The sequence below is a fragment of the Molossus molossus genome, unplaced genomic scaffold, assembly GCF_014108415.1.
Source record: "Molossus molossus isolate mMolMol1 unplaced genomic scaffold, mMolMol1.p scaffold_m16_p_7, whole genome shotgun sequence".
In the NCBI taxonomy this organism is placed as follows: domain Eukaryota; kingdom Metazoa; phylum Chordata; class Mammalia; order Chiroptera; family Molossidae; genus Molossus; species Molossus molossus.
This window is the reverse complement of record NW_023425401.1, coordinates 70,476,448-70,491,466: the sequence shown is the minus strand read 5'-3', so window position 1 is coordinate 70,491,466 and position 15,019 is coordinate 70,476,448.

The window sequence follows — 15,019 nt, the reverse complement described above, 5'->3', positions numbered from 1 at the left end:
CACCAACATTGAGGCCTGGGTATGCTTCCTTCCACTGAGATACTGTATTTAAGAAATATAGTGTGTGCCCTAGATTTCTTAAATAATAAATGAATGATGAAAAAAAAAAAAAAAAGAAAAAAAATGGGCAGAGGACCTGAATAGACACTTCTTCAAACAAGATACACAAATGGCCAAGAGACATTTTTAAAAATGCCAAATATCACTAATCATCAGAGAGATGCAAAATAAATGACTGTGAGGTATCATCTCACACCTGTCAGAATGGCTGCCATCAACAAATCATCAAACAACAAGTGCTGGCAAGGGTGTGGAGAAAAGGGGACTCTAGAACACTGCTGGTGGAAATGCAGAGTGGTACCGCCACTATGGAAATTATATGGCATTTCCTTAAAAATTAAAAATGTAACTTTCATTTCCCCAGTGATTCCACTTCTAGAAATATATCATAAAAATGTCAAAACAACAATCAGACGGAATATATGCTCCCTTATGTTTATTTCACCATTATTTACAATAGCTGAGCTCTGGAAACAGCCCAAGTGCCTATCAGATAAATGGATAAAAAAAGCAGTGGTATTTACACAATGGCATACTCTGCAGCTGTAAAAAACAAAACAAAACAAAAGGATTTATTACCCCTTGAGAAAGTATGGAGGGACCTGGAGAGTATTATGGTAAGCTACATAAGCCCATCAGAGAAAGACAACTATCACTCATCTCACTTATATGTGGAATATAATGAACAAAATAAACTGATGAGTAAAATAGAACCAGAGGCATCAAAACAATGAACAGACGAATCTCAAAAGAAAGGGGCGAGGATAGGGATTGGGAAGAGATTAATCAAATAACTGAAAGGCATATTTTCATTGCCAATGGAGACAAATAATAGGGTGGTGAAGGCCTGGAACCGGGCAGGAACAGGTGGAGGGGGTGATGAAGAAAAGAAAGATAAAAACAATAATATATTTACACATGCACACACATGCACACGCACACACACACACACACACACACACACACACACACACAGCTGTAATGTCATCCAAGGCTCTGGTTAGCAATTTCAAGGTTCTTCTTTCCAGAAATCTCCCATTTGATGTTGTCACCCCCTTTGCCAACTTTTTTCAGATTAAATGTCCAATATCTTAGGGTGCTTTGCTTCCTTTGCTCTCCTCCCTACTCTCGATCTTAAGAGAGAATCTGCTAGATACAGTCTCTTCTCATAAGTTACTTTTTTTGGAGTATGGTCCTTGTTACTTAATTATCCAGGACACTTATATACTTGAGGTTTTTCAGCCTCAGGTAAAACTTAGACTAAGTTCTGTTTTTAAAAAACTGGAGCTAATTTTTAATGTCCCAAACTTTGAGATTCAATGCTCTAGGCACAGTTTTAAATATATATATAAAAAAAATACTTCAGAGAGATACATGGCTGTAGGCCAGAAAAGCTGAGTTTAAATTTTGTATGTCAGGCATTAGAAAGAAATAGGAGAGGCAGTAGAGTGCTTGAGATGCTGTCAGAACCCTGGAAATTATACCCAAGTTGCTATTCACTTCTCTGCCTACTTGAAACACTGGCCTCACTAGGCCAAGTGATTTTTGGCACTCTTCTCCTTCTGCAAACCATTTCTGAGGTTAGAGTGATCTCTTAAGAAATGAGTTATTTAGGTATAATTCACCTTTCAGAAGGTATAATTTAATTTTTTTAGGCAAAGATGGGCTATGGAGTAATTGCTAACCAAATATTAATTTGTAATGGGAGTATGCTGATTTTAAAACTTTGGAAAATAAAAAGGTGCTTGACTGTGTGTGTGTGTGTGTGTGTGTGTGGGGGGGTGTTGACCTCTGCTGAAATAGCAGTCCAGGTAATGAAAGCCTCCTATTCAACCACAAAACATATTGTTTTCCTTCCAAATCCTGAATTGCTATCTTCACCATGAAGAGGGATTTCTTTCCAAATTAACACTGTCTGTGAGGCTGATAGACTCTTGAAACCAACTTTAGTTTGGGTTTTTATTTATCATAAATTTCTAAGAAAATTATTTAAGGACATAATATGTACTCAAACCACTTTAATTGGAGTGAGTTGTTTAAGAGAAAAGATGATATATTAGTGTTAATATGTGAAAATGGCATTTTATGTGTTTTTATTTTTATGTTTTGAAGAAGCAGCTCAGGCTACACCTGTAGCATTTTCTTCCCTGGCCAAAGACAACTTGTTTTTTTTTCCTTGGATTTTTTTTTTTTTTTTTTGAATGATCACCCATCATTCCAGGTGTTGCTAATTCAGCACATACTTGCCATCTTCAGGATTCCATGCACTTGAACTGCCATGTGGAGTAGAATATGCCTTTTAAGGCTGAGAATATGGAAATTAGGGCCAGCAGAGGGAGCTTTCTATCCAGATTGGTATTGCCTCCAAATTTGAGACATGAATTCACATTCTCTCTCTTTTTAAAACTTCAGAAGGAATTTTCTGGCAGCTTAATTGAAATGGAAATTTCAGACTGGTTTTGTGCATCAAATCATACATGTAATTCAATATTTGAGGCATATATATGACGGTTCTCATGAACACCTTGCACAGCATAGTTGGCCACTGAGGGAGAATGCTTACATTTCTGCACATTGACTTCAAGTTAACTTTCTATATCCTGCTTTACTCTTCTACCATTGTTATAAAAACATGCATGATATTGGACTCTCAATGAACTTTCTTGTTCTTTGTTCCTTCATTTATAAAACGAGGCTGATACAACCATGTAGTAGAATAAGCAGTGACCTCAGCAATGTATAATATAAATCCTTGCCAAAGCCAAAACCAGGATCAGAGAATCCCAGCATCTCAAAGCTGGAAAGAGACTGAGGAGGGGACTCCTGGTTCAAGACTTCGTCTAAGAAAGCAGAACAGCTTCCAGGATGGGAAGGTGGTTGTCATGGCCACAATCCAGGATTTGGGATTGCAGCCTGTTGTTCAGTGTATTGAATTTCTGCAGTCTTGTCTGTGTGACTCTGATAAGCCACAGTTTTTTTACTCCAGGGAAAAAAAAAATGAGCCATCTAATGTGACTTATGCATGAACCCTGCATCCATCCACAAAACAACACCATTTCAAATAGAAGAATCTATGGCCAAGCTGACTCTGTTTTACTTGATTTGCAGCATTTACTTATTTGATGTACTCATTCATTCAACAAATAATTTTTTTAGTTCATCCTGGGTATTAGTTACTGTGCTACATTGTAGGGCTGTAGCCACAGAGAAGCATTGTCTTTGCATAGCTTAAAAGGAATGCTGGGATGAATGTGTCATTTGATCTTCTTAAATGTTTTCCTAATTCCCTTTCCATGGCTGTAGTTTTCTGCATCTCCATACTACACTTCAATGTCTGCTTCATTTATTTTCAGTGGTACTGTTGCATATAATGTACCACATATTCACAGCTCTCCACTTTGCAAGCCCATGGGAAGTTTGGGTGTCCTGGTCCCTTGAGGTTGAGTGGGGCCACGTATTAGTTCAGGCCAATAACCTGTGAGTATTATGTATTTTGCTTCAAGGTCAGAGCACCTATTATGGCTTTCAGATCCACCAAACAGGAGCTATGGGGAAGAGATGGCAGCTTTTCCTCAGCCTAAGTGGCTATATTGAGCAGAGCTCTAAGTGACTGTATTGAGCAGAGCCTTCTGCTTATTTACAACTGTCATATGTCCTGAATAAGAACTAAAACACTGGGCTTTTTTTTGTTTTTTGTTTTTTTTTTACCAGAGCCTATCTCAACTTTTTATTGAACATAGTTTGATCCCTGTTTTCTATGGGGGAGCACCAGGATAAATTGATTTATCTACTTATTAATTAAAAATAAGGGGTGAGTGATTTTTGTATGTCAGATACAATTCTGAGAATGCAGCATGAACTCAGAGTCAATAACCCGGTCCATAAGTGAGCTTACATTCCAGTGGAGAAGAAGAGGTGTGAATACAATAACCTCCAAATAAAAACACAAACACAAAACTCAGTGTGGGCTTTGCAATTAATGAGACGATTCCTGAAAAATCCTGGCATTTCAGAGTATTGCACAGGAGACATGTAGTGACAATACCAGGAACCCCAAATTATCACACAACTTGAAAGTGCTCAAAAGAAACCTCACACAAGACTAGAAGGCCCAGAGTGTATAAACTTCTTGGATACTACTGATTAATAGGTCAAGGTGGCTGGTCAGTTAAGTGAAACTTTATGAGCACCTCAAATCAGTTACATAAATTTTGAGACTGAGGAAATTCTCTCCATTCATCTGATCCATCTAACTCCTGGTCTCACTCAATCCAATATAGCCCCCTTTTTGCCACATGGGTGGGGATAAGAGTTAGCAGGAAATAAAGATAAAGATCATCTCAGAAGTTTCTTTTCCCTTTTCCCCAGGCACAGAGGGGAGAATCAAGTTCATGAGAACTATAAGAATATAGAATCATCTTTAGGCATAATCCCAAAGCTCTGCTTTCTGGATTATGTGATCTTGAGCAAGTCACTTACCCATAATGAACTTCAATTTATTCCTCTAAAATGGCAATAATAGCTACCTTACAGTAACAGTGTGAAGATGAGAGGAAATATATAGAGTACCTGACTTGACATAAAACACTCACTGGTAACCAGTATTTATGGAGGTAAAATGTTTTTCTGAAGGGTGCTTAGAATCTATTGTTTTCTTTCTTAAAACACTCTTAAAGAGGAGACTATAGAGGAGCTTACATTGTGATTCCCCAAATAAGAGACACAAATGGTCTATAAAACATTACTGCTTTGTTATTAGGTCATTATGATTATTTATTGAGATACCTGCTTTCTACTGAACATCAACTTCCATATTTCTAGTAAAGAAATATCTGTAAGAAGGGATGTTTGATTGAGTATATTTGGAACTCATGAATTAAGAAATACTGCAATGGCAGTTATTAATTGGTACTTTAGGAACTAAACATCTAGTACAAGTATTTAGATCTATTGAACATATACTCATGCATTCTTAAGGACTAGTATAAGCCTAAAAGATGTTAATTTAAGACTGCTCATCTGTGAAGAACTCTGCTAGACCTGTGGGCCACCCTATCTCAAAACTCAGATAGGTCCTTTTCTTAAACATTTTAAAACAATTTTTTTACATATCATATTAAAAGACTATGAAAAAACATTTGACAAATCCAGCACCCATTTCTGATAAAAATGCTCATCAAAGTGGGAATAAAGAGATCACATCTCAACATAATGAAGACCATATATGAAAAACCTATAGCCAACATCATACTCAATGGGTAAAAAGTAAAAGCATTTCCCTTAAGAACAGGAACAAGACAGGGATGCCCACTTTCACCACTCTTATTCAACATAGTACTAGAAGTCTTAGCTAAAGCAATTAGAAAAGAAGAAAAAATAAAATGCATGTAAATCAAAAAGAAGGAAGTGAAACTGTCGCTATTCACAGATGATATGATATTGTACATTGAAAACTCCATAAAAATTAAATCAATTTAATTAATAAATTAGGCAAACTAGCAGGATACAAAATTAACATCCAGAAATCAATGGCATACTTATATACCAAAAATGAACACCCAGAAAAGGAAACTAAAAAAAAAAAAAATTTCCATTTACCATTGGAACAACAAAAAAATAAGATACATAGGAATTAACTTAACCAAAAGGGTAAAACACCTGTTTACAGAAAACTGCAGGACATTAAAAAAAGAAATAGAGGTGTATGTAAAAAAGTGGAAACATATATCATGTTTATGGATTGAAAGAATCAATATCATTAAAATGTCCATACTACCCAAAGCAATCTACAGATTCAATGCAATCCTTATTAAAGTACCAAGAGCATAATTTCACAGATCTAGAACAAATACTTCAAATATTTATATGGAACCAAAAAGACCTTGAATAGCCACAGCAATCTTGAAAAAGAAGAATAAAGTGGGAGGGATTACAATACTGTATATCAAGTTACACTACAAAGACATTGCAAACAAAACAAACTGCTTTTGGAACAAGAGCAGGCATAGAGATCAATGGAACAAAAAAGAGAACCCAGAAACCAACCCAAAACATTATGCATAATTAATATTAGACAAACAAGGCAAGAACATGTAATTGAGAAAAGACAGTCTTTTCAATAATGGTGTTCGTAAAATTGGAGAGCTACATGGAAAAGAATTAAACTAGACCACCAACTTACACCATACACAGGAATAAACTTAAAATGGATAAAAGTACCACATGATCTCACTTATATACGGAATATAATGAACCTAACAGTCTGAGGAATACAGTAGACCCAGAAACATGGAAGTAGGGCACAGACTGACATCCCTCAGAAGAGGGGGTAGGGGGGTGGGAGGATGGGAAGAAATAAACCACAGAACTTATATGCATGACCAATGGACATGGACAACTAAGCCGGGGACAGGGTGGAGGTGGGGTGGGGTGGGGGGTGCCAATGGGGTAAAAAGGTAAAATATCTGTAACAAAAAAACTAAATAAAAAATTCATTAAAAAAAATGGATAAAAGACTTATTCAAGGTAACTTGTGAAACATAAAAATGCTAGAAGAAAATGTAGGCAGAAAAGTCTCAGACATTATACATAGTGGAATTTTTACTGATACACCACCTAGGGCAAGAGAAATAAAGGAATAAATTAATAAATGAGACTACATCAAACTAAAAAACAACAACAACAAAAAAACAGTATCAGAATTAATAGAGAACCCACTCTTTGAGAGAACATATTTTCCAATGATATATCAGATAAGGGGTTAATATCCAAAATATATGGAGTATATACAACTCCACAAAAGGAAGACAAAGAACCCAATTAAAAAATGGGTGGAGGACCTAAATAGACACTTCTCTAAGCAGGACATACAAATGGCCAGGAAACGTAAAAACCTGCTCAACATTGCTAATCATCAGAGAGATGCAAATTAAAATGACCACAAGATACCACCTCACACCTGCCAGAATGGCTGCCATCAAAAAATCTTCAAAGAGCAAGTGCTGGTGAGGATGGTGCAGCCACTATGGAAAACAATATGGTGTTTCTTAAAAAAATTAAATGTGGAATATAATGAACATAACAGTCAAGGAATGGGGTAGTCCCAGAGATGTGGAGGTGGAATACAGACTGACAATCCCCAGAAGAAGGGGTGGTGGGGGAGAGATAAACCACAGAACTAATATGCATGAATGCGTGAACAATGGACATGGACAGCAAAGTTGGGATAGGGTGGTGAGGGAGGGGGAGGGGGGAAACAGTGGGGGGAAAAGGAGAAACATATGTACAAAATAAATTAATTAATTAAAAACCTAGAATTGTCTTTTGACTCAGTGATCCCACCTCTCAGAATATATTACTAGAAGCTGCCCTGGCCGGTTTGGCTCAGCGGTTGGAGCGTCGACCTGCGGTCCGGAGAGACCTGGGTTCGGTTCCCGCTAAGGGCACGTACTTCGGTTGCAGTTTGTCCCCGGCCCTGGTTGGTCATGCGGTGGCAGCCACTCGTTGTGTCCCTTCACGTCGATGTTTCTCTCTCTCTCTCTCTTCCTCTCTCTCCCTCCCACTCTACAAAAAATGGAAAAATGTCCTCGGGTGAGGATAAAAAAAAAAAAAAAAAAAAAGAAGCCTGCAACACTAACCAGAAAGGATATATGTACCCCTATGTTCATAGCAGCACTATTTACAATCGTTAAGATCTGTAAACAGCCCAGTTGTTCATCAGTAGATGAGTGGATAAAAAAGCTGTGGCAAATTTACACAATGCAATACCATGAAAATATAAGAAAGAAAGATCTCTTATCCTTTGAGATGAACTGGAGAAACCTGCAGAGTACTATACAGAGTGAAATAAACCAGTCAGAGAAAGACAAGTACTACACAATCTCACATACTTATGTAATATCATAAACAAAATGAGCTGTCGGTCTAAATAGATCCAGAGATACTGAAGTAGAGAACAGACTATCAAACTTCAGAGGGAAGGGGGATGTGAAATTAGGAAGAGAAAACCAAAGAACTTATATGCATATATGCATAGCCAAAGGATGCAGACAGTAGTTTGGGAAAAGCAGGAGGTGGATGGTAGCAGGGAGGATGAAGTCAATGGAAGAACAAATGTGGGACATCAGTACGATTTTCAACAATAAAAAAATAGTTTTTACAATTACAGTTACATTTAATATTATTTTTTATTACTTTCAGGTGTATAGCATAGTGGTTAGACAATCATACACTTTAAAAGTATTTTCCTTATATTTCCAGTACTAACCTGGTCTCATAGTTATTACAATATTATTGACTATATATATATATTTTAAAATTTTTTCATTTATTAATTTGTCTTTATTACAGATGTTTCTCACTTTCCCCCATTGACACCTTCCTCCTCTTCCCCCCTGCTCCATGCGCAGCTTTGTTGTCTATGTTCATTGGTCAAGCATACATGCATGTAAGTTCTGTGGTTTATCTCGTCCTCCACAAACACCCCCGTCTTCTGAGGCTTGTCAACCTTACCCCATTTCCATGTCTCTAGGTTAATTTTGTTCAGCAGTTTGTTTAGTTATATTTCACAAATAAGTGAGATCACGTGGTATTTGTTTTTCTCTGCTTGGCTTATTGCACTTAGCATAATACTCTCCAGGTCCTTCCATGTCACCTCAAAGTATAAGAGATCGTTCTTTCTTACAGCTGCATAATATTCCATTGTGTACATGTACAATGGCTTTTTAATCCACTCATCTACTGATGGACACTTGGGTTGTTTCCAGATCTTAGTTATTGTAAATAGTGCTGCTTTGAACATAGCTGTACACATATTCTTTCTGATTGGTGTTTCAGATTTCTTAGGGTATATTCCTAGAAATAGGATAACTGGGTCAAATGGCAGTTCAATTATTAAATTTTTATGTAACACCATATTGTTTCCCATAGTGGCTGCACCAGTCTGCATTCCCAGCAGAACTGTAATAGAGTCCCCTTTTTTCCAAAAACTCGCCAACAGTTGTAGTTTGATGATTTGTTGATGGCAGCCATTTTGACAGGTCTGAGGTGATACCTCATTGTTGTTTTAATTTGCATCTCTCTGATGATTAGTGATGTTGAGCATTTCTTCATATTTCTCTTAGCCATTTGTATATCCTGTTTGGAGAGGTGTCTATTTAGTTCCTCTGCCCAGTTTTTAATTGGGTTCTTTTTCTTCCTTTTGTTGAGTTGTATGAGCACTCTATACATATTCTCTGATATATCATTGGCAATTATGCTCTCCCATACAGTGGGAAGCCTTTCCGTTTTGATGACTGTATTTTTTTCTGTGAAGAAGCTTTTCAGTTTGATGTAGTCCCATGTGTTCATTTTCTCCTTTGTTTCTATTGCCTTAGGTGATGTGTCAGTGAAAATTCTGCTGCGTATGATGTCTGAAATTTTGTTGCCTACAATTTCTTATAGGATTTTTATGGATTCATGACTCACATTTAAGTTTTTTATCCATTTTGAGTTTATTCTCATGTAGGTTGAAAGATGATTGTCTAGTTTCATTTTTGTGCATGTAGCTGTCATATTTTCCCAGCACCATTTATTAAAGAGGTTGTCCTTACTCCACTGTATGCTCTTGCCACCTTTGTCAAATATTAATTGAGCATATTGCCTTGGGTCCATTTATGGGTTCTCTGTTTTGTTCCACTGGTCTATATACCTGTTCTTGTGCCAGTACCAAGCTGTTTTGATTACAGTGGCTTTGTAGTATAACCTGAAATCTGGTAATGTGATCCCTCCAACTTTGTTTTTCCTTTTCAAGATTGCTGTGGCTATTTGAGGTCTTTAGTGGTTCCATATGAACTTTTTTTTATATATATAAATTATTTATTTATTTTTTTGTTACAGATATTTCACCTTTTTTACCCCATTGGCACCCCCCTCCCCACCCCACCCCTTCCCCTTCCCCAGCTTAGTTGTCCATGTCCATTGGTCATGCATACATGCATATAAGTTTTGTGGTTTATCTCTTCCCACCCCCCCACCCCCTCTTCTGAGGGATGTCAGTCTGTGCCCTACTTCCATGTTTCTGGGTCTACTGTATTCCTCAGACTGTTATGTCCATTATATTCCGTATATAAGTGAGATCATGAGGTATTTATCTTTTTCTGCTTGGCTTCTTTTACTTAGGATAATACTTTTCAGGTCCCTCCATGTCGTCTCAAAGGATAAGAGATCTTTCTTTCTTACCGCTGCATAGTACTCCATTGTGTATATGTACCACAGCTTTTTGATCCATTCATCTACTGATGTACACTTGGGCTGTTTCCAGATCTTAGCTATTGTAAATAATGCTGCTATGAACATGGGGGTACATATATTCTTCCTGATTGGTGTTTCAGGCTTCTTAGGGTATATTCCTAGCAGTGGGATCACTGGGTCAAGTGGAAGTTCAATTTTTAATTTTTTGAGATAACACCATATTGTTTTCCACAACGGCTGCACCAGTCTGCATTCCCACCAGCAGTGTACTAGAGTCGCCTTTTCTCCACACCCTCGCCAACACTTGTTGTTTGATGATTTGTTGATGGCGGCCATTCTGAAAGGTGTGAGGTGATACCTCATTGTTGTTTTAATTTGCATCTCTCTGATGATTAGTTATGTTGAGCATTTCTTCATATGTCTTTTGGCTATTTGTATGTCCTGTTTGGAGAGGTGTCATTCAGCTCCTCCGCCCATTTTTAATTGGGTTCTTTGTCTTCCTTTTGTTGAGTTGTATGAGCACTCTATATATATTGGAAATTAACCCCTTATCTGATACATCATTGGCAATGATGTTCTCCCATACAATGGGTTGCCTTTCCATTTTGATGATTGTTTCTTTTGCTGTGCAGAAGCTTTTTAGTTTGATGTAGTCCCATGTGTTCATTTTTTCCTTTGTTTCTGTTGCCTTAGGTAATGTATTAGTGAAAATTTTGCTCCGTATGATGTCCAAAATTTTGTTGCCTACATTTTCTTCTAGAATTTTTATGGATTCACGGGTCACATTTAAGTCTTTTATCCATTTTGAGTTTATTTTTGTGTATGGTGTAAGTTGATGGTCTAGTTTCATTTTTTTGCATGTAGCTGTCCAACTTTCCCAACACCATTTACTAAAGAGGCTGTCTTTCCTCCACTGTATGCTCTTGCCACCTTTGTCAAATATTAATTGAACGTACTGCCTTGGGTCCATTTCTGGGTTTTCAGTTCTGTTCCACTGGTCTATACGCCTGTTCTTGTGCCAGTACCAGGCCGTTTTGCTTACAATTGCTTTGTAGTATAACCTGATATATGGTATTGTGATCCCACCTACTTTATTCTTCTTTTTCAAGATTGCTGTGGCTATTCGGGGTCTTTTTTGGTTCCATATGAGCTTTTGAAGTATTTGTTCTAGTTCTATGAAATATGTCGTTGGTATTTTGATGGGGATTGCATTGAATTTATAGATTGCTTTGGGTAGTATGGACATTTTAATGATGTTAATTCTTCCAATCCATGAACAGGGTATGTGCTTCCACTTTTTTATATCTTCCTCTATTTCTTTTTTCAATGACCTGTAGTTTTCTGAAAATAGGTCCTTTACTTCTTTGGTTAAGTTTATTCCTAGGTATCATAATTTTTTTGGCGCGATGGTAAATGGGATTGTTTTTTCAGTTTCTCTTTCTGTGAGTTCATCATTGGTGTACAAGAATGCCGTCGATTTCTTGACGTTAATTTTGTATCCTGCTACTTTGCCAAATTCATTTATTAAGTCTAGTAGATTTTTGATGGAGTCTTTAGGGTTTTCTATGTACAATATCATGTCATCTGCAAATAATGACAGTTTCACTTCCTCCTGTTAAATTTGGATCCCTTTTATTTTTTCTTCATGTCTGATTGCTGTTGCTAAGACTTCCAGTACAATGTTAAATAAGAGTGGCGAAAGTGGACATCCCTGTCTTGTTCCTGTTCTTAATGGAAATGTTTTTAGTTTTTGTCCATTAAGTATGATGTTGGCTGTAGGTCTTTCATATATGGCCTTTATTATGTCGAGATATGATCCCTCTATTCCCACATTGTTGAGCGTTTTTATCAGAAATGAATGCTGGATTTTGTCGAATGCTTTTTCAGAATCTATTGATATGATCATGTGGTTTTTATTCTTCATCTTATTTATGTGGTGTATCACATTTATTGATTTGCGAATATTGTACCAGGCTTGCATCCCTGGAATGAATCCCACTTGGTCATGGTGAATAATTTTTTTGACGTATTTCTGGATTCGATTTGCTAATATTTTGCTCAGGATTTTGGCGTCTATGTTCATCAGGGATATTGGCCTGTAGTTTTCTTTCTTTGTAGTGTCTTTTTCTGGTTTTTGAATTAGAATTATGCTGGCCTCATAGAACGTGTTTGGAAGTCTTCCTTCTTCTTGAATTTTTTGAAATAGTTTGAGGAGAATGGGTGTTAGTTCTTTTTGAATGTTCGGTAAAACTCCCCCATGAAGCCATCTGGGCCTGGGCTTTTTTTTGCTGGGAGAGTCTTGATTACCTTTTCAATTTCCTTAGTTGTTGTTCTTCTGTTCAAGTTTTCTATCTCTTCCCGGTCCAGTTTTGGGAGACTGTGTGTTTCCAGAAATTTGTCCATTTCGCTTAGATTGTTGAATTTGTTGCCATATAGTTGTTCATAGTAGTTGTTAACAATCTTTTGTATTTCTGTGGTGTTGGTTGTTACTTCTCCTCTTTCATTTCTGATTTTGTGTATTTGGGTTCTCTCTCTTTGTTTCTTGGTGAGTCTAGCTAAGGGTCCATTAATCTTGTTTATCTTTTCGAAAAACCAGCTCTTTGTTTCATTGATCCTTTGATTTTTTTTTTTTGGTCTCTATGTCATTTATTTCTGCTCTGATCTTTACTATTTCTTTCCTTCTACTTGCTCTGGGGTTTTCTCTTTGTTTGCTTTCTAATTCTTTAAGTTGTGATATTAGACAGTCAATGAGAAATTTTTCTTGTTTTTTGAGGTAAGCCTGTAGTGCTATGAACTTCCCTCTCAGAACTGTTTTTGCTGCATCCCATAGATTCTCTGTTGTTGTGTCTTCATTTTCATTGGTTTCCAGGAAGTTTTTGATTTCTTCCTTGATGTCCTTGGTGACCCATTCATTGTTTAATAACATGCTATTTAGCTTGCATGTGTTCAAATGTATTTGTATGTTCTTCTTGCAATTGTTTTCTAGTTTCATCCCATTTTTATCTGAGAAGATGCTTGATATGATTTTAGTCTTCTTGAGTTGTACAGACTTATTTAGACATGGGGTCTATGTTTGAGAATGTCCCATGTGCACTTGAGAAGAATGTGAATTCTGTCGTTTTGGGGTGTAATTATCTGTAGATATCTATTAAATTCACTTGGTCTAGTGCTTCATTTAGAGTCTCTGTTTCCTGGCTAATTTTTTGTCTAGAGGATCTATCCAGTGATGTCAGCGGGATGTTGAAGTCCCCTGCTATGCTTGTATTGCTATCAATTTCTCCTTTGAAATCCTCCAGAAGATTTTTAATATATTTTGGTGCTCCTATATTGGGTACATATATGTTTATCAAGGTTATATTTTCCTGTTGGATAGATCCTTTCAATATTATGTAGTGGCCATCTTTGTCTCTAGTTATGGCCTTCATTTTGAAATCTATTTTATCAGATATGTGTATTGCTACCCCAGCTTTTTTTTTTTTTTTTTTCCCGTATGCTGGGAAGATTTTTTTTTCATCCCTTCACTTTCAACCTATGTGAGTCTTTTGTTATGAGGTAGGTCTCTTGTCAGCAACATATAGATGAGTCATGCTCTTTTATCCAATCAGCTACTCTGTGTCTTTTTATGGGAGCATTCAATCTATTTACATTTAAGGTGATTATTGATATTTACTTATTTATTGCCATTTTTGTTTTGTGGTTCTATTTTTCTTTCCATTTCTTCTGCTAATTATAGCAGTCATTTTAACATTTCTTGCAGTGCTGGTTTGGTTGTAATGTATTCCCTTAGCCTTTTTTTTTTTTTTTTTCTTGTTCAGGAAGCTCTTTAATTGACCTTCTATTTTGAATGATAGCCTTGCTGGGTAGATTAGTGTTGGATTCAGATGCCTGTTTTTCATGACCTTGATTACTTAATGCCATTCCCTTTTGGCCTGAAGTGTTTCTTGTGTGAAGTTAGTTGAGAGCCTTATGAGGGTTCCTTTGTAGGTAACCTGTTGCTTAACTCTTGCTGCTATTAGGATTCTCTCTTTATCTTTAACTTTTGGCAGTTTGATTACTATGTATCTTGGTGTGGGCCTGTTTGGGTTCTTCTTACTTGGGGCTCTCTGTGTTTCTTGAACTTGAATGCCTTCTTCCTTCACCAAATTAGGAAAGTTCTCTGTCACTATTTCTTTGAATATATTCTCTAACCCTTGCTCATTTTCTTCTTCTTCGGGGATGTCTGTGATGCGAATATTATTCTGTTTTCAGTTGTCCCACAGTTCTCTTAAGCTGTCTTCCTGTTTTTTAATCGTTTTTTTTTTTTTTTTTTTGGTTTTCTGATTGATTTTTTCTACCCTGTCTTCTAATTCACTGATCAGGTCCCCAGCTTCCCCTACTCTGCTTTTTAGACCTTCCAATATCTTTTTCATTTCTGATATGTCATTCTTCATTTCTTCTTGGTGGTTTTTAATTTCCAACTGGTTGATTTTCAACATTTCTATGTCTTTACTCATGGTGCTCATGTCCTTACACATGCTGTTGAGCTTCCTCAACATCATGGCTCTGAATTCTAGTTCTGTTAACTTGCTTAACTGCACCTCTTTTATCTTATCTTCGGCAGAAGTCTCTTGTTCTTTCATTTGGCTTTTGTTTCTGTTTTTAAACATTTTGGCTATCACAGTGGGCTTTGGAGTCTGTCACATTTTTCCTGTGGGTGTTGGTGTTCTGCTGTTTGTGGCTCCCTCCTTTG